Source organism: Notolepis coatsorum (assembly GCF_963971535.1).
Source record: "Notolepis coatsorum genome assembly, chromosome: 11".
In the NCBI taxonomy this organism is placed as follows: Eukaryota; Metazoa; Chordata; class Actinopteri; order Aulopiformes; family Paralepididae; genus Notolepis; species Notolepis coatsorum.
Window position 1 is genome coordinate 44039019 of NC_140175.1, and position 24727 is coordinate 44063745.

Sequence of the window (24727 nt, forward strand, 5' to 3'; positions counted from 1 at the left end):
GCATTCGCGTCCCCTAATATGTTTGATAGTTTCGATGTCTCATTGGTTCCCTTGGCTCTCTCAGACCACAAGGGGATTTTCCTTACGGCAACCTTTGGCAGGCTCTCCGCAAGAGCTCCCAGATGGCGTTTTAATTCGACCTTGCTAAAGAACGATGACTTCTGTTCTGAGTTCAGGAGTAAACTAGCTGAATTTTTGCAGATCAACGTTGGCACAGTAGAAGACCCTAGGGTCCTGTGGAACGCATTGAAAGGATTCATCAGGGGTCATGTCACACTATTTGCCTCCAATTTGCGAAAATCCCGGTCAAAAAAGCTAGAAGGACTGGAATCATTATATGCGGACCTATACGCATCCTTGCAAACTGACTATAATGAACGACTAAACACACAACGTAAGATAGTCAAAAAAGAAATAAACTCCATACTTAAACAACAGTCTGAGTTTTTGATACATAGGACAAGACAAAATTACTATTTTCACGGCTCCAGACCTAGCCATCTATTGGCAATGAAAATACGATCAAATGATCATTTCTCAGATATCCCCTCGATTAGGACGAGCCAGGGTGCAGTCACTACTGATTCGAAAAAGATCAATGACACTTTTAAAGAGTTTTACTCACAGTTATATAGCTCAGAGGGTAATCTGGATGACTCTAGATTTGAATCGTTCATTGGCGGGCTTGAGATACCCCACATTTCTGAGGAAGAGGCCAAGGAACTGGGGAGACCGATTACTCTCGTAGAATTGAGGGAGACTATTGTTGAAATGCAGAGGGGTAAGGCGCCAGGCTGGGATGGTATTCCACCCGAAGTGTATTTAGCTTTCTGGGACCAACTGGGTCCATTGATGCTCGATATGATCAATTACGCTATCGAACAAGGGGAGTTCTCGAGAGATGTCAATATGGCGTTGATTTCTTTACTTCTCAAAAAGGACAAAGATCCCAATGATTGTGGTAGCTATAGACCCTTGAGTCTTCTCGGGGCCGATTTAAAGGTGTTTGCCAAGGTGCTGGCCCGTCGCCTGCAGAGATTTATGTCTGTATTGGTACACTGCGATCAAACTGGTTTTATCCCGGGGCGTCTGGCTGCAGATAATCTTAGGAGGCTGTTGCATGTAATCGATAACAGTAAAGACAATACAACTCCATCCACAGTTCTGTCTTTGGATGCCATGAAGGCGTTTGACAGACTTGAGTGGTCATATCTGTGGAAGGTACTTGAGGTCATGGGTCTTGGAAAGAGTTTTATTCATATGATTAAAGTCCTGTATGCCTCGCCGTCTGCGATGATACTGACAGGCAAAAACTGTTCCACACTCTTTCCAGTCTCCAGATCTTCTAGACAGGGTTGCCCTCTGAGCCCGGGACTGTTCGCGCTTTCCCTCGAACCTTTGGCCCAATTTATTAGGCAATCGGAGGACATCGTCCCCATAATGGTCAACAATACTCCACACAAAATTGCTCTCTATGCGGATGACCTGCTGATTTTCATGGACGACCCCTCCCGGTCGGCCACAAAATTATTGAGGATAATCGACGACTTTGGTAAATTGTCAGGTTTTAAGATTAACTGGAACAAATCAGCCTGCCTACCTCTTAATGAACTGGCCAAGGCGGTACGACTACCAGCTGATATCCCCATAGTAGAACATTTTAAATACCTGGGCATAGAGATATTCCCCACGCTGAACCAAACTACTAAGTACAACTTCACGGGTACTTATGATAAAATACGCCAGGATCTAGACAGGTGGTCGTCCCTTCCTAACTCCTTACAAGCCCGGGCTTCCATAATCAAAATGAACATCCTGCCTAGGATAAATTTTATTAGCTCAATGCTCCCCCTGCCCCCTCCAATAGACCACTGGCGCAAGGTACAATCGATGGTATCTAAGTTTGTCTGGAATAACAAACGCCCGAGAATCAAAAGGGCTACTACTCAACGTAGGAAACAAGATGGGGGCCTCGCAATCCCTGATTTTAAACTGTATTTCTGGTCCTTTTCACTGAGACCTTTGATGTGCTGGCTAGACCCTGTAGAGGCTGTATCGTGGCGCTCCTTAGAAGCGGCGGCGGTGTCTCCGCTAAGATTGCAGGATGTAGTGTACTCCACTGTCTCTATTGCGAAATGCCGGCTGAGGTATGGACCGATCATAACTCACGTGATCCAAACGTGGCGTAATGTACAGAGGTCGTGTGGGGTTAAATGCCCTTGGCACCTGGACTCTCCAATTTTTAATAACCAGCAATTACTTGTTGGACACAAGCCGGTTAATATTCCTCAATGGCAAAGGAGGGGAGTGCATACTCTGGAGGATATTTATGATAAGAACGGCCTCCGTGCGTTTCAGGACTTAAGAGAATTTTATGATCTTCCCGGCGAGTCCTTCTTTCTTTACCTTCAACTAAGGTCAGCACTGAGGGCGCATGGCGTACCGTGGGCTCAAGCCTTGCACCCACACCCCTTCCTCAGGCTCATAGTGGACAGGACGACATCCAGAGGGTTTGTCTCCGACTTTTATACGCTCTTAATTCAATCCACGTATAGAAATTTATCATTGGATACAATCTGGCGTGTGGATATCCCGGAGTTGGACCCCGAGTTTGACTGGGATGATGTTTGGGCAAATGTGGCATTATCTTCCCGCAACCCCAATCACCAGCAAATTAATTTTAATTATATTCATAGGACCTATCTTACACCTAGGAAGCTATTTGCTATGGGACTGATAACCGACTCTCGGTGCACTTTGTGCTCTCAAAAGGCCACTGGCACTTATATGCATATGTATTGGGATTGCCCACCAGTGGCCCGCTTCTGGAGGTCAATAACGGACAAACTTTCAGATCTGTGTGGCTTAACTATCCCATTCACAGCTGTTACGCTACTCCTGAACGATATAACGACACTACCCGCGTCCGTACAACTGAAAAGGGTTGTCCTAGCGGGCGTCACAGCAGCGAAGAAGCTAATAGCAATGAGATGGAAGGAGCCTGAGAAGCTTACAATGATTAACTGGTCCCTAACTCTATTGGATGTGATTTATCTTGAGATATCCACGGCCCGGGTGATCGGGGTAGGGCAGGCTGGAATTGACCTGTGGTTCGCAGCAGCTGAGAAGGTAAAGACCGCAGTGTGCGGCTGAGCGGGGTTGGGGCGCTTGATCGGGGGGGGTCCGGCAGTCTCTGGGGAGGGGGAGGAGGAAATGTCTTGTCTGTCTTGGTTTTTGTCTTGTCCTTCTTAACTTTGACTGGGGGGATTTTAGGGGGGGTTGGTATTTAGCTATTCTGCGCTATATGTCAATTCACATGCCATCTCCCCAAGAGACCAATATTGGCAGACTGATTGACCTGTCAACCAACTTGGAGGAAGAATTTCTTTCTTCTTACACTTTACCTTCTGCAAGTTTGGCAGTCTTGAACATGTGTAAGGGACCTAGGCTATCTACAGTAAATCTGCGGCAACACTCTCATAAACAATCTTTTAAGTCACTCCACTTTGTAAAGGTGGGGAAAGGTTGCCATGTTTTGAAGACCCTTTTTGTTATTGAAGTAGCCATCTATATTTGATAGGTTGGACGCTGTTTCTTTTTCTTTTTGTCTTTATAATTTATTATTCTGTATTATTATTGTTTGTTATTCTCCTGTGAAAATTATGTTTTTTGTTACTGTGGTTATTGTGTTGTCCTGTTTCATGTAATTAATAATAAAAAAATTTGATCAAAAAAAAAAACGATTCCATTATCGATTCTGCTTATCGATTCGATTATTTATCGATTCCCTTATCGATACCTGATCAATTTATAATTTAAATAAATAAATTGGAAATGCAACAGAACTACATTTAGTCATTTAGCTGACGCTTTTATCCAAAGCGACTTACAAGTTCTGTACGACAAGCCATCAGGAAGGGCACAACTCTATCAGCTGAGCAACAATGTTCATCAAAGTGTTGAGTGCTACAGTGTAGGTTAGTTTATTAGGACAAGTGCATGACAGTACGGTTAGTTAGGGTTAGATATATATTTTTTTATTCAGATAATGGTTGAAGAAGTGCGTCTTTAGTCGACGGCGAAAGATTGGACGTGATTCGGCTGTCCTAACTGGGGTGGGTAGTTCATTCCACCATTGTGGGGCAAGGACTGAGAATAGGCGACTTCTCTTTGATGACCCTCCCGGAGCTCGGATAGGAGTAGGTCTGAGGCGGCCAGAAGATGCAGAGCGTCGGGGTCTAAGCTGGTTAGAATAACAACATGCAACTTGACATTTCTGATTGTCATTTATTGTTGAGCCCCCATGTCAGAAAAATACAAAAACTGTAAAAAATAAAACATTAACTATAGCCTACACTTAAATAAAATAATGTATTTGAGATTCTCTTAAAATGTATTTATTTTTTTATTCTTAAACGAATTTAATCTATTGAATAACAGGTTGTTATTCCTCTGACTTCTGTCTCTCACTCACACTCTCTCTCACACACACACACACACAAACACGCACACACACACACACACACACACACACACACACACACACACACACACACACACACACACACACACACACACACACACACACACACACAGAGAGAGAGAGAGAGCTCCCTCCCCGGGCCCCTGTCCTTTAAAGTATTGGCTTGTGTTGCTACACGGACACATTTGTATGTTGCACCATGGTACTTCCTGTCTGACGGACTCAGAGTAGACTAGTAGAGACTTAGTAAACAAACAATCCGGCTCTTATTATATGTGAACTAAAGAGTACAAGGTTTACACAACAGTCCCCACCCGCTGTTTTATTGTATTTGTACCTGTACTATCCGCTGTCAGCTGTTTATCTCTCTTTGTGAGCTTGATTAAATAGCGTTAGCTCACGTTAGCTAGCGATAGCTCCGCGGCTAATTTTAGCTCACCCTAAACTAAATCAATTACTGTTCTAAAGCATTCAAGTAGTTTTCACTGCACATAGAAGTAGCCAAACAGCGGGAGCATTTCGGGAGCATATTACCAAAACCCAGGCAATTTCGAGCCCTTAAGGAATCAAATAGAGTCTGCCATGGCTACATGCTAACGTAACGTTATTGCGCAACTGTAGGCAGCGATAAGGGAATCGAAAGTCACAGGAGCCACACGGTTCCAGGCATCGGCCAATTAGGAACCGGTTCCCAACGGGAACCGGTTTTCGATTCCCATCCCTAGAAATGTACGGATGAAAAAACAATCTGTTTTGTGCATGTTGACTGGAAGCAACTCACTGACAATCGACGGGTCTATTAGACCCATAGCTATAATATAAGATATATTTTAAATCTCACAGTCTCCCCATTGATTAAAGCGATGGCGTTCTAGCGCCCCCTGGCTCATTAAGCGATGGCGCTGAATGAGTTAAAGAGCACCTACGGGAGGCTGCAATTCGAAACTGGCCACCGTAAATGTCCAAACCCCGCCCCACCCCCTCCTAATAGACAGTCTCCTCCCCAGCGTATGTATATATTCTCTCCCCACTGTATGTATATTTCTCTCCCACCCACCCACCCCCTCCTAATGTACAGTCTCCTCCACATCGTATGTATAAATTCTTTGTTAGGATCTATGGGTAACCGTACTGTATATTTGCATATCGTATATGTCACAAATGTAACAGTACTATATACCTGTATGTCATGCATGTCCCTATGCCATAAATGTCATGATGTCATGTATATTTAAAAGTTCTAAATGTACGCACTACCAGGAGAAGACACTGCATCTCAATATGTGGAGTGAAACTGGAACAGTCTAAATGTGGTGCTAAAACAATGGCCAAACATGAGACAATTCAAACTGATTTATACGGAAATGATGTTCACGAGGTACAGGGATGAGGAAGGGACTTGATAGGGGTGTTTACATTTTTATTTTATTTCTTTCATGTTTTACATATATCGTTTTTTGTTTTTTGTTTTGCATATATATATATATTTTGTTTTTATGTTTTAAAATAGTACACTCATTTGAGTAGTGGAAAAGGGGTAGGATTAAATAAGTGTATACTTCTTCCTACTCCTTTTCGAACATGTAGATTGAGTTGTGTTTTGCTTTTGTTTAGTTATTTGTTTGTTTGTATTCATTTGCATGTTCGAAATAAAGATTTCAAATCAAATCAAATGTTGTGTATGTCATAAATGTCACTATGAAAATGGGGGACCCTGATGTAAACAAGACGAACGACTTTCTCTGGTCTGCATCCCCTTAACAATTGTGTGTATTGAGCTGTACTGTATTGTACCCATTCTGCAATCTGTTAATAAACTTTTCAATCATTCATTCATTCCTTCAGTGTGGAGCCTGACCACCACCAGGCTCGTCACAGTATATATATATATATATATATATATATATATATATATATATATATATATATATATATATATATATATATATATATATATATATATATATATATATATATATATATATATATATATATATATATATATATATATATATATATATATAAACTAAAAGGAGAAAACCTTCAAGGGAAAGAAGGGACCGCACACTCCACAGGACTGGTTTTTGCTTATTTATTGTTGCACAACGCGTTTCGCTATCGCTTCCTCAGGTGCTATATATATTATGTAGCATAGTATATATATATATAAGTGCACGTCCTCCACCAGAAACGCTGGAAACTGGACCGTTAAAAGTCTGGATAACGTGGAAATCAATGCGTAGTTTGTCACCTCACATAGAAATGTGTTATTAACCACCCAGCTAAATTTGAATGATTAAAAACATTAATAACTATTTTAAAACCCAGCTCAAAAACTGCTCATCTGGCTGCTGAGACCATTCCTCAGGGTTGTGGTCAGATCACGCACACTGATAGTTCCCTTTCAGCCATTTACTACCAAATCTATCAAATGGACCATACTTGGTAAGGAAGCTTGACTATTGACTAACTACCAAACTAAGTAAGACCACCCAAATATTTTTTTATTCAACTATACCTCCTGGATTACTGCCTGGATTATTGCTAACTGTTTTAGCATTTTGCATTTCACATACATGAAACTGTTAGCATTAGTTTTGCTATGCTACACTTTTGAGCTACTATCAATTTGGAGAGAACCATGCTAATGCGTTAACATTTTGATATTATAGTGTTAGCTGACGGGTTATGCTAAGGATGGCTCCAGTGTGTCATCGAGCCAAAAACCTGAACACAAAAATGGTGGTTTAACGGTCTAACTCCACAATTCAGTTCTACATAGTTCAGTCTTCACATGTTTTCAGCAACTATTTTCCAACATGTATAATGGGTTTATAAAATAAAAACACTGAATTTGCTTTACCCAGAAGTCACTAGCCTAGCTTACTGTATTTGCTTGTACATCATCAACAAAAAATCCCGTAAAAAATATATTACATTCCAAGTTTTAAATGTCAAAACATTTCTAGGACCCTCGACATTGCAAAGCTGTCGCTCAATCAAATAAGCCATTTTTACATCCCGCTCCCAGGTCTGCATATTTTCCGCGGGGCTGCTGACGAAGTATCGCCCCGGCCTCCGACTGGAGTAGCATGTCAACACAGCAGAGTAGCCGTCTGGGAAAGGAATGATTCTACACCCCATCCAAAAAAAGAAAACCGTGTGAAACAAAACTCTCTGATGACGATCGAGTCTCAGGGCTGAAACGTCTGCTTTTTATTTCCCCTTTGTGCATCTGAGCACATTTCTGTTTTGACTGCAGAGAGAGTTGTCTTAATAAATGATGATGGTTTTACATTCATCTTTCTGCTGCCCTACTGTTACTATTGGCAGTATGATAGCTGCCTAGATGTTATCCTCATTAAACAGCTACTGTTGCATTTTTTGGTTGTCTGTTATTGTTGTCTGTTATTTGTCTGATTTGTCGTATAGCACAGGACGGATTTCCAAAAGGACAATACACAAAAAAAACTCAATCATTCAATCAATCAATCAATCAATCAATCAATCAATCAAACAATCAATCAATCAGTCAAAGATTACATTCCCATCCGTTTAATGAATAAAAGTTCATTAGCACTTGTTAATTGAGTGATGGACAGGTCTCGCCCTCTGGAACTCCCATTTACTCCCATCTTTCAAAAACACACTCAAAAACACACCTCTTCAATCTCTGATTGTGTTCTTTTTAATCTCTGCTTGTGTTTTTGTATAGTTTAGTTTGTTTTTCAACTTTGTTTTTCAACGGGAATAAGATAGCTGGAAAATGCAGATTTTAGTTTGGGTACAGAGACTGATTAACACCTTAATATGTTAACTGTTGGGGTTTGTTGGGTATGAGTTCTGTTTCCATGGTAAATGTTCGTAATATTCCCTTTACCAATGCATATGGGCATGATAATCGGGATATAAGATGGCACATAAACACCTTAGTACGTAGGGGTGCAACTAATGATTATTTTGTTGTCAATTAATCTGTTGATTATTTGAGCGATTAGTCGATTAATCTAAACGATTAATTTACCAGCAAAAACAACAAACGTTTATTAAATTTGCAATTGAACATTTCAAAATTATTGACATGTTTTTCAAGTGCGGTACTACTATCCTTAGGTCACATGGGTAGTTGCCTCTCTGACAACACCTGAGTACCCAGAGTAGGAGATGAGCCATGACGTTTATTTGTCTGTAAATGCTATGTAGTGTGGATGCCTACTGTAGGGAGAACGGGGTTGGTTGTCACACAGGTAGGTTGTCACATTCATTATATTTTGTTACCAAAAGGCGCTGTCTCCCATATTTTGGTATGAAAATGTCCAGAATTGGGATCAGAGCTCACCTAGTCTTCTTTGGAGTAAGACAGCTGAACTTGAGGTGAGAGGACTTTTTGTGTTTTTCATGTGAAATTGTAAATACTGTATTCAGCTCCTCAGTATTTTTCTTCTAGGCTTTTACACAATTGGTTTATAATGAAACAATTGTTACCCTTAAAAAGTGTGAAGGGAAAGCTATGCTTTCAGTGCTTTTAATGAGCACAACATGGACCGTTTCTTCACCAACTTGGAGGTGATGGATGAGCTGAGGACAGACCGAGCAGAGCCCAATGCACCCCAGCCCAGCCCACCTACCAAGCCTAGTACATCCCAGCCTAGACCACCTACCAAGCCTAGTACATCCCAGCCTAGACCACCTGCCAAGCCTAGTACATCCCAGCCTAGACCACCTGCCAAGCCTAGTACATCACAGCCTAGTAGACCACCTGCCAAGCCTAGTACATCCCAGTGTACTCCACCACCCCAGCTGGAAAAGGCAGCCAGCAAGAAGAAGAAACAGAGAAGAAAGAGACAGGAGCAGTCTTCATCAGATGAAGATGATTGTTTTTGTTTGGTTTGTATAAAAACGTTCTCCAACAGCCGTTCAGGGGAGGTATGGGAGAAGTGTTGGTTACCTGCTTAGTTGGAGTGCCCAGACCCTACATTTGCCATCACTGTAACTCAGATAGTGAATGAGTGTAGCCTAGTTGTGTAGGCTATTATTGTTAGGCCTATTTATTTTGTTCTTATTTTGTTATATAGGATGGCCTAAAGATGTGTTTCCTGTTTATGTTCATGTTAAGATGCATTAAGTTATGTATTTATCAACTTGCAATGCAATTCAACTTTCACATTTTGTTCTTCCTTCGTGCCTTCTTTTTAAGATGTTTCCCATTAAAACACATAGTGACAACCAACCCCATAGTGTGTGACAACCATCCCCGTGATGGGGTTGGTTGTCACAATGTGTCAGAGTGTCTTTGATAGGTTACAATACGTTGGAAAATGAGAGGGATACACATTTCAAGCCAACATCTTAAGCTTCAATTTAATGTAGGAATGACTATTGAAAGATGTTTTGATGATGAGAAATTCACACTAAGGGGGTAGGGATCAATAAGCTTAGCTTCCCTCTACTCCTTTTTTGGACATGTCTGCTAACCAAACACATTGCTCTTGACCTTTTGTTTATAATTCCTTTTTTTTTTTTTTTTTTTTTTATGTTTTTCTTTTAATGTTTTTTTTATTTGTTGCTATGATTGTTTGGTTCGACGGAACAAGATATCGTGAGTTGTTTGGAGAAATATGGAAAATAACTAAACTTTAAACTATAAACTTTTTCATTCATTCATTCATTCATTCATACACTAGAGTAAAAAGTGTGACAACCATCCCCGTTCTCCCCTACATGAGTAGGGTGAGTGACCTACATGCCATTACTGCTTTTTATTTATTGACTCATTATAGATACTTTATTATATTGAAATAATTCTAACACCCACCAGTTACTATGACAAGTAATGTGTCGGTCATGAATATGCAAATCGATGACATTTCATGGTCGACTCAGACGTTGCAGCCCTAAACCTTAGCATCCCTTTCCAAGCCCGTTTTTGTGCGCTCTACACAATAAAGGTTTCCTACAAACTCTCAGACTAAACTGTGTTGTGTTGTGTTGCCCAGAGATGAAAAACCCAGGGATGAAGCTGGAGGTAGATTTATTCAGTTCTCGGATAGAAAGAACAAAGAAAAAGACAAATCCGCCAAATTAAATGAGTGTCCAAAACACCAGTTCCTCTTCCCACAGGGATGAGATCAAAAGGACCAGGCTAGTAACGTCAAAACTAGCGTGATACATATAGCTGTCATATGTGGACGTCAACACATGTGAGCAAAATATGATGACCATGTTACAGAAACTTTTAGACAACCCAAAATAAAAGACAATAAAAAAACCTGACCGCAACATTCTGGCCATGGACTCTCTCTCTCTCTCTCTCTCTCTCTCTCTCTCTCTCTCTCTCTCTCTCTCTCTCTCTCTCTCTCTCTCTCCGTGCTCTCTCTCTGGTTGAATTTCTCAATGAAACTTGGAACCGTCTCCTGCCTCTAACATCCTGCATTGGTGTTCTATCACCACCCCACATCATAACACTGACAGAACAATCAGACAAATCTTACAAATGAAAAGAGTGCCCAATATACACAGTATGTGAGAGGGAGGAAAGGGGAAATATTTGCTTGATTTACAGTAATGTACAGTAGCTTAATTTACTTGGTAAAATTAACATTCTCTATAGCAGGGGTGGCCAACCAGTCAGAGACTAAGAGCCACAAAAATTACTGTGGTACCACAAAGAGCCACACCCAGCGTTTCTCAACCTTTTTTTTCAGTCACGGCACCCTTCATGTGTTTATACTGTAGGTCTCACCCTCTGGCCTCTGAAGTTGCTAATGTCTTTTTTATTTGGGCCTCACAGGGTTAAAAGTACCCTGTGATACCCACGGTTGCAAAATTACAAAATCACTTTTAGTCATTTAAAAAAAGAATGTTTATTTAAAAAATGTTAAAGGGGAACTATTTGACTATTTCTTTCACTATTTGGGCACTTTTACACAATTCCTGTGAGTCTATGGAACACCTAGGTTTAAAAAAATAAAATAAAAAATGCATTGTTTTGTATTTCTAATCAAGTACTCAAAAACCGCATTTTTCTACCTCAAGATCTTAAGCCGTTTTGAGGCTGGGCTCCAACCACTGTGTGGCCTGGTGCCAACTGCCACATCAACTGCCACATTATTATGCAGCTGAGAAATCTCTGACATCACAGATATGCACATTTTCAGATGACTCAGAGAGAATTGGAAGAATGCGCCAATATGAGAATTAGAGACATAGATCCTATTAATATAAGTCCACATAGTTAAGAAACAATGGTAAACACTGAAAAAGGCCATTTATAAGATAGTTCCCCTTTAAGCACATGTATAGTCAATTGGTCCTGTTGTTCAGCCTCACAATGCTATTTGATAGTAAATGTGTTTATATGTCCCACCCTCTGGCCTCTGAAGTTGCTAATGTCTTTTTAATTTGGGCCTCACAGGGTTAACCTCTTAAGCCCGAGATATACAGTAAAAGTGTATATTTTCAGCATTACATTTGTTTACCAATTATTTTAACTGTTATTAGTGAAATACAAGATTATAGAAATCTCAGGGCGGAAACCGGCGCATATTGACAGGAGGAAGTGGCACATCCAAAAGTGAGTGTAGTCTTTTGAAGGAAGAGACTCAGGGCTTTAAAATTTCGAAAAACTACCCTACCCAGCTCACACCAGCCCCTGTCAATCATCTGACTTCTGGATTTACTTTTTTATTCCTCTTATTTTTTGGGATTATCTCCCACAAACCTGAACGTTATTGCCATAAAACAGAACGCAGTTAGTTGCTCTACCTTTCTGTGAACGTCTTGCAAAAAACGGTGTTGCAATATGATGAAAAATGGTGGAGAAATTTACATTATAAAAAAGATGGCAGAATTCAGTACTGTATCTACAAAACCTTCTGTTTAATCATTCTCCTTTGGTTCATTACAATTTACTCAAGCCTAGTAACAGACACACTATTTCTGACACTGATCCATATATGTCCCTAGATTCAGATACCAAGAACATGCAAATGGACCATTTAAAAAAGAAATTAAATGTTTATTCTACGTCCTTATGGAATGAGTGTATGTAATTTTTTATTTTTTTTTTTATGGATGGAAGAGCCGCACATTGACGGGCAAAGAGCCGCATGCGGCTCGTGAGCCGCGGGTTGGCCACCCCTGCTCTATAGCGACAACTATGTGATAATCTATACACATAATGCATTGCAACTTAATTGAATCGTGTATGAGTAAAATAAACAGGAGCTAGGAGGGTCAGGGTCAGAGGTCAAGAGAGAGAGGAAGTGTATGGAAAGCTAGGAGAAGGAGGGTTAGGGTCAGAGGTCAAGAGAGAGAAGGTTTATGGGGCTAAGAAAAGGAGGGTTAGAGGTCAAGAGAGAGAGGAAGTGTATGGAAAGCTAGGAGAAGGAGGGTTAGGGTCAGAGGTCAAGAGAGAGAAGGTTTATGGGGCTAAGAAAAGGATGGTTAGAGGTCAAGAGAGAGAGGAAGTGTATGGAAAGCTAGGAGAAGGAGGGTTAGGGTCAGAGGTCAAGAGAGAGAAGGTTTATGGGGCTAAGAAAAGGAGGGTTAGAGGTCAAGAGAGAGAGGAAGTGTATGGAAAGCTAGGAGAAGGAGGGTTAGGGTCAGAGGTCAAGAGAGAGAAGGTTTATGGGGCTAAGAAAAGGATGGTTAGAGGTCAAGAGAGAGAGGAAGTGTATGGAAAGCTAGGAGAAGGAGGGTTAGGGTCAGAGGTCAAGAGAGAGAAGGTTTATGGGGCTAAGAAAAGGATGGTTAGGGGAGCTCCAGTAGCTCACCACGTACCGCGAGTGCTATTTCAGCGCCGTGGACAACCGCGCTCGCGCGGATCTGGGGCTGAGCGCGTTCGAATCCCGGACGGCAGCCGTGCCTTTCCCAGAGTGTCTTTCCCCCCATCTGAACCCTTTCAGCCTGCTTCTGTCGGTCGAACTTGACCAAGTATGAATGCGACGAAAAAGCGATAAACGCTAAAAAGAACCAGCTGACTGGTCAAAGTTTAAAAAAAAAAGGATGGTTAGAGGTCAAGAGAGAGAGGAAGTGTATGGAAAGCTAGGAGAAGGAGGGTTAGGGTCAGAGGTCAAGAGAGAGAAGGTTTATGGTGCTAAGAAAAGGATGGTTAGAGGTCAAGAGAGAGAGGAAGTGTATGGAAATCTAGGAGAAGGAGGGTTAGAGGTCAAGAGAGAGAGGAAGTGTATGCTAAGAGAAGGATGGGGAATAGGAGCTCTTACTGTATACATTACAATGGGATTCTCAATGGAATCTAATACTATAACTAGTCAGGTGATAAAAATGTAATAGCAGATTGTATGTCATTATAAATTACATTAATAACTGTTACACCAGCAGCTTCAAGCTAGATAAAAAAATCGAATTATAAAATATATTTCCCGGCCGCAGATGGGCAGGAGGTTTTGCACACTGTGTACATTTCAATAAGGAACCCCGGGAAACACCACTCGGCTGGCCAAGAAATGTGATGTGTGTCTGATGACGGGACCTAGGGCCCTGTTCCCCGTACCTGGTTCAACTAAGTCGATCAAGATGTCATTATCCAGATTCAGTTAACCCGATGTTTGAAGCCGGGATTTTCCTGTTCCTCGAAGGTGGATTCAGTCTCGTTAACTCAAGCCAGACTTGAGACCCAGGATAAGTGCGCGCGGCCGCTCCAGTTGAAAAGCCAGCACGTATCGATGGCAGAGATCCTGATTCTCTAGCGGCATTGATTGATTAATTGATTTAGAACTTTATTAACATATTGCAGTACGGCTCAATCGCCTCGCCGACAAGTTAAATGCGTTATCTATAGGCTAATTTTAAGTCCCTCATTACCTCAATCAATCAGATTATATTTCTTTAAACTTGCCTGCTGGATTGAATAATCAAATGAGATCTTGCTAGCGAAAATAATTAGTTGAACTGTTATACAGAATAACGATACGGCTCTCTTCCCATTGATTGATGTATGGTCGATCTTTTACTTATCTCCACTGTGGTCTAACGGGTTCTTCTTTTGACTTTCACGCAGACGACCGGGGTTCGAAACCCAGTCTTTTCCTTCTTTTTGCGATGTAGGAATAATTCAATTTGGTGCACGTTGAGAGCTATATAAAGAATGACATCCTCAATGCATGTAGATTTATAATATTTTAACTTACAACTAGGCTACTTTGGCGTATAATCATTAATATTATATTCCAAAAAATTATATTGGAAACACTGGGATTCGAACACCAGTCGCTGGGTTGCCAGGATTGAGCACTACCGCTGGGCCACTGTGCCAGATGGGATAAATTCATTGTTTATACATTAATGAACGAGAGACCCGTGTTTAGAATATTCTTTATTTTGAATGAAGTTTTCTCTCTTTATCCTCATTCATTAATGTGACGTCAACGGCTCATTCAATTTCTCAAATCCGTCAAACAGCGCATCTCATCAGACATCTTAATCCCAGTTACAATTAAAATAACCACATAATGTGTACATCGCACCGAGCGAGCGCCACGGTATATATAACGTGCATTATTTAGGACAAAGTGAATTTAGTATCAGCATTTTGGGTCTATTTTACATTTCAAAAGCCCCCTCTGGAAGAATGGAGCACAAAAACGTAATTCAGAATGGTATAATGCAGATCGTAGACTGTGGGAATAATTTCAGGAAACGAGCTGTCACTTTCTTTGCGGGGGCGTGGCTGTGCTTCATCCGGCTAACTTGAACTTAAACTCTGCTTTCGACCAGGCTCAAACTTTTGGATCTGTTGTCATGGTGATTTGGACAATCCAGGTACGGGGAACCGGAAAGTCCGGCTTAAGTCAGACTTAACCGAAAGTTATCCGGCTAACTCAGTTATCCAGGTACGGGGAACGGGGCCCTGAGATGGTCAGACAGTCACAGTGACCAGATTGTATTTCCCAGAGTATTTTATCTATTGATAGCCTTCGAGATATAAAGAGAATTTCACCAAATATTACCAAAATGGTTCTTTAAAAACCCCACCTTAAAAGTGCAAGTAAACACATTAATTGCGGTGGGCATAAGCCTATAAACACTGGAAAGAGCAACTTTCTAAACACAGATACTGTTGTTGTTGTTGTTGTTGTTGTTGTTGTAGTTGTAGTTGTTGTTGTAAAATACTGTCAGTTCTCTCTCCCTTTCATAATGTAGGCTAATTCAGGGTAAATCAGGCTAAACCAGGCTAATGGCATTGGTACAGACTGATAACCTGAAATTAGGCTAAAGGCTCTGGGTCTGTGTCTGCTAATGGTGCTTTTGGATAAACTCGTTAATGGCCGCCAAGCGTTGAACGCCAATTTGATATTTTGCTTCCTAACCATGTCTTATTTCAAACTAGTGGCAATAAAATATCAAAAACACACAATTAGTTGTTTATTTTACTTCATTTTGTCAGATTGTGTCCATAAATCACAATTACAATGCAGAACTTTGAGGGCGTTTTCCCAAAAATGAGTTTCTATGCCTTTTTCTTACACGTAAGAGATTAAATATCCATTTCCCAAGCACCTACACACACACCATACTTTCCACATTTCTTCCTATCTATACCCTGCTTCTTTTTACAGAGGGGTTTGTTGATATATCATTCATAACCTGATTTATAGTACATTTATACCAAAAAACCTGGCGAAAATGTATTGAAAAAGACATAATCCTTTCTGGACAAAAGTTCCTTGTGTGTCAACATAATGAAACAAATTTTTTTTTATCTGGCATAATCCAATGTTAATGGTGATTCTGTTCCTGCCAATATATGAAAATTAGCGCATATTTAAAAAAATCTAAATGAAGAAAATCTTCTTTTTTGTTATGTACATAACAAACTGGGAAAGTTTCATAGTGATATCTATTCAAATATTTTTTTTGCCTATTCACCTAGGCGGTCTCGCCTTAAACAAACGTCATAATTATGTGTAGGCCTAATTCATGGCACAATTCAAACGTTGATGCGTGTTAAAGCACACTATGTTGACGCGTTGAAGCTAAATCTAGTAGCCTACAGGTTAAACTCCTGTGCCTATAAGGGTAGGTTTTTAGGAGCTTCTTAGGTCCACACAGACACACAGCCAGCATGACGGCTGCCTTGCTGAACTGCAGAGCCTCATGATTCTGCCCACACAGACATCAACGGAACCATTTCACTCTCTATTTTGCAGAGTACCTCACGTGTCATGCTAGAAAATAGGCTCTGCGCCAAATCTATATGATGACACGTTGCTGCTGCCAGGCAGGGCCTCTCTGACCACACAGGGTGCTGGAACCTGCTAACAAGGAAGCCCAAATGAAAAGCAAGACGTTTCCGGCACGCACAAATTGCGACCGTTAAAATTACCAACCGAGTAACAATTAGACTGCAGTCACATTAGCACAAACCTTTTCTCGTCTCTCTTTCACCATCATTAAAAAACTGATGCACACCGTGCACCTTCCGTTGCGAAGGATTGCTACCTCACTTGCTTGGTCAAAGTTCAAATTTGTTCAACTTTGACCTGCAAAATCGCACACATGAAAGCAGCCTTCATCGAATCCATTTGCCCTGGGTCTTTGAGCAACAGATGGATGCAGTCCTTAAGTAGATCCATGGCGGGAAAGGATCCTTTGTAAGATCCAGAGCTGACCTCTAACCCTTCAACTGACAGGGTCACAGTGAGGGCCAGATGCAAAGTCCTAAATACAAGCACTTAGCGCCACCTTGAGGCAACATATGCACACTAGGCGTAATGTGACTTTTACATTTAGCTGATGCTTTTATGCAAAGCAAGCAGTCTTATCTATATAATAATTATGTTAAAAATAGGTAAAAAAAAACAAATACATTAAATCTGAATACCCCAAAAAAATTTACCCAAAAAACTGACACTGACAAAACTGACATTAGTGACTGAGAGTCCGTCTCCATTTGCCAATCCTACCTCGTCTTCTCCTCTCCCCCCCCCCTCCTATATTTGTCTCACTATGACTGAGTTCTAGAAAAGCACTATTTAAATTACATTTATTATTATTATTATTATTATTATTATTATTATTATTATTATTATTATTATTATTATTATTATTATTATTATTAGGGCACAACAGCTCAGTAATAAGGATTTTTTTTTAAATTATTATTAATTTTATTTATTTTTTATGCAGTCAGGCCACTGAACTTAGAAGCAGGCCAGGCCAGTGTTTCTAGTTGCAGCAGCGCAATAGTTAGATAACCTAGGTGGGGAACAACCAGGAGATCACTGCAACTCACATAAGTTTGATCTCAAGTGACTACCTGGTAAAATAAAGGTTAAATCAAATAAAAATCTCTCTCTCGCTCTCTCTCTTGCTCTCACACACACACAAAGGGAGCCGCATGTGATTGGTGGAGGCGGGACCCTTACAAAAAACTGTTGTTGCTAATCATTGACACATGCATGCTAGCCTGTAATAATCCAGAAAAATCTACTTTGCATTTGATATATTGCAAATATATGCCATCACACACACTGGCATTTAAAGGGTTAGAATTATAAAATGAATGTGGTGTTATGATCAGGGCTGAAGTTGAATAAAAGATTGTATTTTTTTCATTTTGACATTACAAAAAAACAGAAAATCCATCAAAATCAGTGTTGTTGCTAATCATACATATGCTAGCCTGTTTTTTTAACAATAATTTGTGATGCCATCACAAACACTGGCATTTAAAGGGTACAAATAAAAAATATCCTGCACCAGAATGCAGGAAATGAAGTCTTTGTAACAAAATATTTCCTGGTGGGGGACCCCCAGACCCCCTGCTTAAAAAGTGGCCTGACTGTGGCTATATTTTGCACTATATTTCCTGGCCTGAATGATTTCCCCAGTCCGGCCCTGGTTAAAAGCCTCCAATGCTTATTAGTGTGTGTGCGTTTGAACGTTTGCATGTTCCAACCATACATTTCCATTTATAAAAATATGAAAAGTTTGGGAACCCCTGGCCTAGACCATAAAATGTAAACAAAATAACTTTAAAATCAATGCTTAACTTGCCTGACAGCCAATGTTAGGAGTCCAGGATTGGAGCAGTGTGGGCCCCATGACTCGGCTCCGTCAGATCCCCTGTGGTAGAATTCTGAACCAGTTGGAGTCGGGCCACTTCTTTTTTTTTATCCACTTTTTCAATTTTTTCTCCCATCCCAATTTCGCCTCGCCAATTCTCCCTTCAATTCTCCCCTCCCCTGTCTCGAACGTTGCTAGACTATGCCTCCCACTGGTCGGCTGCAGTGAGGACCAAGCCTTGCATCACGTGTCCCCTCCGGTACACGAGGAGGCAGCTGTCGCATCTTTTCACCTGAACAGCGCGATCTCTCAATGGCGAGGAGTAACGCGTGGGAGGCTCATGCTGCCCCCGATACTTCCTGATTCTGCTGTACAGGCGCACCAACCGACCTGTAGGAGTCGCTGTCCAATCCCCACCCACCGGCTTTCCCACCCCTAACACTGCCAATTGTGTTAGTATGAACGACCAGCCAAGCCGGTAGCAACACCGAGAGCTGGGCTCGATACCAGCATCTCCTGCGTTAGTGGCGAGCGCCTTGCCCACTGCGCCACTTAGCCGCCCTAGAGTCGGGCCACTTCTGAATGATGGCTAATACATGTGAACAAGGCATTAAAGTAGAGCGGGCACATGCCAGGCAACAAAAGCAGGAGGAATTCTCTCTAAATCTGGGACAAACAGGAATTTTGCCCACATGATGCCGATTTCAGGGTGAATATCCTCAAAGCCCTTTTTGAGAAGGAAAAACTACTTACTCTAAAGTCCCATTTGAAATAGTTTTGACCATATAATTATGGGATACATTCTGGAAGAGCGTATGTGTCCTGGTAGAGTTTGATGTGAATGGGGAAAATATACTTTTTGGAAGTTCCGTAACCCATCATAAATCGAAATATAAGTCTGTTCTACTCCAACATAAACAAAACCAATGTACGGTCAACAACGATCACAATTAAAAACGGATTTCCTCTTTGTCTATTGTCAGTCAAACAACCAGAGACTGAAAACGTCTCTCCATTCTTCATTTCTTCATTCTTTTTATGATGGGGCTATCAATTTGTTTACATATGGATTACAGATAGTGCCTTTACTCTCAAAATCATGGCACTTTTTGCTATACTTGCCATTTTCTATCACTTTTCTTTTTTACAAGGGCATATTTTACAACTGTATTACTTGAATTAAAGGGGCTTTATAAAAATGTATTTCAGGGGCAATCATCCTGTTCATCTCCTACCCTGCTGTGTGTATGTTTGGCTGGTTAGGCACTTGTTCAAAGCCTCGTCAAGCGGAGTGTGTTCAGCGGCTCATACGGCGGTTTGTCGCATGGTTTTGACCAGAATCCCAATTACAAACTGGAAATTAATCACAGAGATGTTGTTTTGTTCATAAGCTGAGTGACAGATAATGATCAAGTCCTAGCTAGCCCTGTTTGACCCTGAAATCCAGGCTAATGAGCTGGCGTTGATACAGACTGACTAAAGGCTAAGGGCCTGTCTCTGCTTAGTATCTGTGGGGAGTGAATAGGAGCGACAGTATGGGTCCAGAAGTTATGTATTTCGTTGTTGGCTCTTTTTCTGCTTCCCCCTCACATATACAAGTTGACACCAGACAAACTGAGCAGCTCCGTTGGGGCAGGGTTAGAGATAGGGGCAGGTGAGGTCTAACTGAGCAGCTCCGTTGGGGCAGGGTTAGAGATAGGGGCAGGTGAGGTCTAACTGAGCTGCTCCGTTGGGGCAGGGTTAGAGTCTAAGATAGGGGCAGGTGAGGTCTAACTGAGCAGCTCCGTTGGGGCAGGGTTGAGATAGGGGCAGGTGAGGTCTAACTGAGCAGCTCCGTTGGGGCAGGGTTAGAGATAGGGGCAGGTGAGGTCTAACTGAGCAGCTCCGTTGGGGCAGGGTTAGAGATAAGGGCAGGTGAGGTCTAACTGAGCAGCTCCGTTGGGGCAGGGTTAGAGATAGGGGCAGGTGAGGTCTAACTGAGCAGCTCCGTTGGGGCAGGGTTAGAGATAGGGGCAGGTGAGGTAGATAGGGACAGGTGAGGTCTAAGTGCCTTGCTCAAGAGCAACACAGTGGTAGTTGCTGGGGGAAAGCATTACTCATTCATTATTACACTTCCCCAGCCAGGTGAGCACAGCTTGCGAGTGAAGCACGTAATACATTACAAATAGATTTAACCTTCTATTGCACCTGGTGTGGTTCCCAGAGTTTCAAAAACAGCTTGTGTCCTCCCCTTGCAGGTGGAGGAGGGTGGAGATAAGAGAGATCCACATAATTATAGGCCAATATCCAAATTGTCTTGTTTGGCAAAAATCCTAGAGTCTCTTGTATAAATTGTCAACTTGAGGAATGTCTCAATACAAACTTTGTTTGATCTATTGGTTTATACTTCTCCCGCTGAATCTAACAAGTTAACTACCTGTCGATCAAAGGAGGAGGTTGTCAATTTTGCCAAACTGAAAGTGAAACAAAAATGTGCCTCATTCACATTTATTTGAGACAAGGCATTGGTTGGGAAAATGTTATGACTTCTACTAATTTCATTCAAAAACAGCTCTTCTAGCATCAAAATGAAGTTTTTTTTTTATCATTTTCGTAACTGTTCCTACACGACTTCTAGCTGGAATTAATTCAGGTGGGCCAGCATTATCTTCTTAGATCATTACGAGCGTATTTCAATGAGCAGGTGACCAATTCACTCCCATACATTTTAAAACACGAAAAATAAGTAAGGTGATCACGAGTCTGTAATTACATTAGTGTATTCTCCTTAAAGTAGCGTTTTTATAGTGAAGTTAACATAGAAGTAAACGGGCACCTCCGCCTCTCTCCACCCCGTCAGCCAGCATGGTGCCCGTGTGAACAAGGAGAATGACAGCTGCGAAAATGGACTTTATTCACTTTTTATTTCTTACCTCATAACATTTTTTATGAGGTAAGAAATTCATTGCAAACCATTATTTATTCTCAAAGAGACATTGCGGTTTCCAATGGTGTTGAGATTACAGGCATATTAAAAAGAAAGTAAGTAAGAAAGTAAGAAAATACTAAATAAAGATAAAGGAGAAGAAAATCGTTTTAGATAAATAGGACAAAAACACAGATGAAGAAAAGACAAAAAGATTAAAAAAGACAAAAACAATTACATACTAAACCAGGGAGATTTGTGATCATGTTTTGAAATCGTCCATGGAGTATTGATTTTAAGCACGAGTTGAAGATCATTCCAAGAAGCTGGGACAGTAAAACAAGAGGCTGACTTTCCAAGTTCAGTCTGTACTTGGGGCCCTTAAGCATAAGTCATTTGAGCGTGTCATTCAGCTTGGCTTGTAAGTAACGAGAACTCTGCGGCACACCAGAGCCAATAAGCATGATATACATACAGCCCTGTTACAACAGGATATACAGCCCTGTTACAACAGGGATGGACCAAAAGCAACTTTTCCCCCCTGAGCACAAGTCTCATTAAAGGGGCACTTCGCCGAAAAATAACACAGATTGATTTTGCACATAATCTCAGACCTATCCCAAGACTCTAAACTGTTTTGCTCATCCAAAGCGCTTTACAGTTTTTTGTTCCTCACTTTCACCCATTCATTCACACATTCACACACTGAGGCGGAGGCAACCATGCAAGGTGCCAACCTGCTCATCTGCAGCAATTAGGGGTTAAGTGTCTTGCTCAAGGACACTTTGACACGCTGCCCGGGAGGAGTGGGAATTGAACCAGGAACCTTCGATTACCAGACGACGACCTATATACCTCCTGAGCCACTGTCGCCCCATCATCAGAGGACACTGAATCCTTGTGTTGTGTTAATTGCAGCTAAATAAAATTATGTAGATGAAAAGATTGCAATCCCTATGGCAATCCTTATCTCTATTCTTTCATCTACATAATTTAATTGAGCTGTAATTAACACACAACACAATGATTCAGTGTCCTCTGATGATCACTGGTGGCCATATTCAAACTCATTAACTCTCAATAACTGTAAAAACTAAATGAATGTGTGCAAAACAGTTTAGAGCCTTGAGATATGTGCAAAATAAATCGGTGTTGTGGTACAGTAAGACTACTCGCTCTAGGGAACAGGGCTAACATTGTTGGGACTCAAAGTTACTTGGCTCCTGACAAGAGAGATTAGCTGTCCCCAAGGAGCAGGAACCTGGTCAAAGGACTATAGGGAAAATAATAAATATAAAAATATAAAAAAATAAAAAGATATTGCAAAAATTCTGAAGAAATATGTGATTTATGGCTGGAGTGATTTAAGGCTTGGAACAAGGGACTAGGGAAGTGTTTTTGGACAGTGCCATGGTATCAGCCTGGATCCAAACACCAGTCTACCACATGTGAACCAAGATACAGTATCTAACTAATCAAGAAGTCCTCCCTTGCCGAGATTAGCTTTTTTCGTAAAGGGAAGGCTGTTATCATAGAGCAAGACTTGGAGAAACTTTCACAAGTGGATGGTGCATAAAGGTGGCATGCTCAGCACAATAGAGGCCTCACACAGAATGTTTGTCTAGTTTTCTTTCTTCCAGCATGGCTGCCTGTAACCATTGGTAACCACTTTCAAAATAAAATGCCTGATTTCTGTGCAGCGTTAGAGTAGGTAAAACAATGGAAAAGCCTGATATTACGGTTCTACTATGATTTGTTTACAAGATCCAGTAATAAGACACCAGAATTATAAAATCTCTGTTGGCATATTTCTCATATATCATCAACACATACAGTAGGAACCATTTAGTTTTGCATACAGTAGCATCCATTGTTTCTTCCAACATGGTGGACAAATGGACATTCTAATCATTCGTAAAAGGCCTCTATTGCCAGTGGAATGTTGGGCCAAATGGTGACTTCTAGACCGCTTTGAGTCTCATGCACAGCACCAATAACTATGTCTGCAACAACATTATCAAAGGTTCTACAGCTTCTACACAAGAGTCTATAGCAACATGTTGATGCTTCTGATAAACTTTCTCTCTACCTCCTCTCCTCTGGGAACGCACGCACGCCCTCCCTCTTTCTCTCTCTTTCCTTTCCTCTGGGAATACATGCCCTCCCTCTTTCTCTCTCCCTCCTTTCCTTTGGAAATGCACACACTCTCCCTCTTTTGTGCTTTGTCTAGGGGTGTCACGATTAATCGACTGAATGAAACACAAAAAAAACAATAGATTAAAAATGATTGTAAATATTTAATTGGTGGCAGTTGAATGTTCCAAAGTGTCTAGTCTAATGGAAATACAAACGAAGAAGAATAATCATTTCATTCAGAAGCACTAGGATTGTTTGAAAAATTCTCTAAAAAGACCCTGTTAAAGTGTATGCTTTCCTCGGTTTCACTGTACCCTCCCCTGTCTCGAACGCTATTAGGCCATGCCTCCCACAAGCCGGCCGCAATGTGGACTAAGCCTTACATCACGTGTCCCCTCCAGGCTCCGGTACTCGAGGAAGCAGCAGTCGCATCTTTTCACCTGCACAGCGCAATCTCTCAGCGTCGGGGGTCTGCGTTGGAAGGCACGCCGCCCCCGTCGCTTCCTGATTCTGCTGCGCAGGCGCACCAACCGACCTGTAGGAGTCGCTGTCCACAACGTCCGATCCCCACCCATCAGCTTCCCACCCCCTAATACTGCCAATTGTATTAGTATGAACGACCAGCCAAGCTGATAGCAATGCGGAGAGCTGGGCTCGAACCCAGCGTCTCCTGCATTGGTGGTGAGCGCCTTGCCCACTGCACACCTAACATATTTCTATAACTTACGTTATACTTTATTAATTTAAGACCGCCGTGTGGTGTCTAAATTACTTTTGAAGGTATGCCTTGTACTTATGAAGTGGTGATCTGAGCTGCTTGGGATTCCACATGACGTACTTAATGCTGTGTGTGAGAGAGAGAGAGAGAGAGAGAGAGAGAGAGAGAGAGAGAGAGAGAGAGAGAGCGAGAGAGAGAAATGCGTGGCTGCATTGAAACAACTCACCAAAATTTACTATTGCATAATTGATTGACAACAACAACAAAAAACGCCCCTCCTACTATATGGATCACCGGCTGCCACACACATCAGATACAAAAAAAAGGTAAACAAACTACAATAGCAAGCGGGGCTCTATTGCCGGTCGCTGTTTCATAACATTACAGATTCTACCTTTAAGTCTATTCGTTGTGAGGGAAGGCATCAGTATCAGTGGAGCGGAGACATTGTGAAAGC

The 24727-nt window shown here is 41.4% G+C and overlaps 1 protein-coding gene across 6 annotated transcripts in view; it reads right to left on the reverse strand.

Annotated features, from left to right (window-relative positions):
- The window catches only part of LOC311236357 (5-hydroxytryptamine receptor 4), a 282697-nt gene that overhangs the window by 257296 nt on the left and 674 nt on the right, over positions 1-24727 (reverse strand). The gene's annotated exons all lie outside the window — the stretch shown is intronic.